Source organism: Oryzias melastigma, linkage group LG4 (genome assembly GCF_002922805.2).
Source record: "Oryzias melastigma strain HK-1 linkage group LG4, ASM292280v2, whole genome shotgun sequence".
Lineage (NCBI taxonomy): Eukaryota > Metazoa > Chordata > Actinopteri > Beloniformes > Adrianichthyidae > Oryzias > Oryzias melastigma.
Window position 1 is genome coordinate 1,430,996 of NC_050515.1, and position 2,463 is coordinate 1,433,458.

The window sequence follows — 2,463 nt, forward strand, 5'->3', positions numbered from 1 at the left end:
ATATATATATATATATATATATATATATATATATATAGTTTTTTAGGATAATTTGGCATTTAGCTAATACTTTAGCTGGCTATTAACTTCAATGTTTTCAGCTATCATCATTAGCATTTTTAGCTATCAATTTCAGCATTTTCAGCTATCAGCACTAGCCTCTTCAGCGTCCAAATTCAGCTCCCAGCATTCACACTAGCATTATCACAGGTAATGCTATATATTTAGTTCATTATTACATTAAAAACTTTGGTTTTAAAGGTTTAAAAAATGTAGTTTTAGAGTGTTCATTAAATGTTTATCCTCTTTGGCACGTGACCTAAGGTGTGTTTTGGATTTTGGCTCCTGTTGAGTTTGACAATCCTTGTCTAGCAGAATCTGCTGACACTCTCAAGCCACATGAGGTCTAGCATTGTCTGGCATTAGGAGGAACCAGGGCCTATTGCACCAGCTTATGGTCTCACAAGGCGTCTGAGAACTTCATCTCACCTAATGGCAGTCAGGTTATATCCGGCGAGCACATGGGGAGCTGTGTGGCCCTCCAAAGAAATGCCACCCCAGGCTATAACTGCCCACTGCCAAACTGGTCATGTTGGACGATGTTGCAGGCAGCAGAACGTTCTTTAGCCTCTGCCACGTCTGTCACGTGCTCAGTGTGAACCTGCGTTCATCCATGAGGAGCACAGAACACCAGTGGCCAACTTGTCAATTTTGGTGTTCTATAGCAAATGTCTTGCACGGTGTTGGGCTGTCAGTACAACTCATACTTGTGGATGTTGGGACCTCAAACCACCATCATGGAGTCTGGTTCTGACGGTTTGAGGTGACACATGCCCACTTGTGGTCATTTTACAGGGCTCTGGCAGAACTTCTCCTGTTGAGGTAGCAGTCCGGATGCACGGTTGCTGCCCTTCTACGGCCTCCTCTACGTCTCCTGATGTACTGGCCTGTCTCCTGGTAGGGCCTCCATGCTCTGGACACAGCAAACCTTGCCACAGCTCACATTGATGTTCACCTCCCGTGGGAGTATTCCCATCTTTCCTTCCTGCTTTACCTCCTTTGCGGTCTTTTGTGGCTTTCATGATTTTGCTGAATTTTGGCTCTGTTCCAATACTCGCCTATGATCATAAGTTCTGGGTCATGACTGAAAGATCGAGATCCCGACTACAAGCAGCTGAAATGAGTTTCCTCTGGAGGGTGGCTGGGCGCTCCCTTAGCCCTTCGGCTCTCCATGGCTTGTTTACATTAAAAGTGGGGTCATCTGGACCCCACAACACAGTGCGCTGAACTTTTTTTTATCATTGATTTTTGAGTTTCACTAATGTCCATGGCAGACATAAAATCCTGTCCACCTTTGTCCACATTTGTCATGGAAGGAATCACATATCAATATGTGGTTGGAGTCATCTGGACCCCAAAGAGAGCGGAAAGGTTAAAGATAGGGGGAGAAGCTCGGTCACCCAGAGAGGGGATGGAGGATCGGGCATCTGATGCCGCCTGGACGCCTCCCTGGAGAGTTGTTCAGGGCATGATCCAGTGGGCGGAGGCCCCAGGGAAGACCCAGGAAACGCTAGAGAGACTTCATCTCCCAGCTGGCCTCGGAACGCCTCGGGGTCCCCCCAGAGGAGCTGGAGGAAGTGACCCGGGAGAGGGAAGTCTGGGCACCTTTGACTGCTGCCCCCGCGACCCGGTCCCGGATGAGCGGAAGAAGATGGATGGACGTTGGTTTTCTTTCTTTTTTTTCATTTTCTTTACAAACCGAGGATCTTTGTTGCCCGATCAGATTAGGGTTATATTATTCTATATCAAGGGTCCCCAAACTTTTTCTTGTAAGGGCCACACAACTGTTTTCTGCTCTGATGTCAGTTTGTAGGCTAACAGAAAAATAACTTACATATTTATATCTTTACAGAAAGCCACATACAGACAAATTTTAAATAACTCCTTTCTGTAATCTTCACAGAAAAAAATATCCTTGAACATTTTAAAAAATTAAACCAATAAACTATCCTCTCTCGCAATAGTTTGGACGGCAGAAGGGTTGAATAATCCTTACATTCTATGTGGGTCCCCAGCTGCTGTATCGAGTTAGCGAGCTCTGCTGTATTGAGATAGCGAGCTCCGCTATATTAAGCTAGCAAGCTCCGCTGTATCGAGTTAGCGAGCTCCGCTGTATTGAGCTAGCGAGCTCCGCTGTATTGAGCAAGTGAGCTCCGCTATATTGAGCTAGCGAGCTCCGCTATATTGAGTTAGCGAGCTCCGCTTTATTGAGTTAGCGAGCTCCGCTGTATTGAGCAAGTGAGCTCCGCTATATTAATCTAGCGAGCTCCGCTGTATCGAGTTAGAGAGCTCCGCTATATTGAGCTAGCGAGCTCCGCTGTATTGAGCTAGCGAGCTCCGCTGTATCGAGCTAGCGCGCTCCGCTGTATTGAGCTAGCGAGCTCGGCTGTATCGAGCTAGCGA

At 46.7% G+C, this 2,463-nt stretch overlaps 1 protein-coding gene across 1 annotated transcript in view; it reads left to right on the forward strand.

Annotated features, from left to right (window-relative positions):
• Positions 1-842: 842 nt before the first annotated feature.
• The window catches only part of zfyve9b (zinc finger, FYVE domain containing 9b), a 19,422-nt gene continuing 17,801 nt past the window's right edge, over positions 843-2,463 (forward strand). Inside the window, exon 1 of the mRNA XM_024278850.2 lies at positions 843-957. The gene's annotated coding sequence lies outside the window, so the exon portion shown is untranslated. The remainder of the gene's footprint in view (positions 958-2,463) is intronic.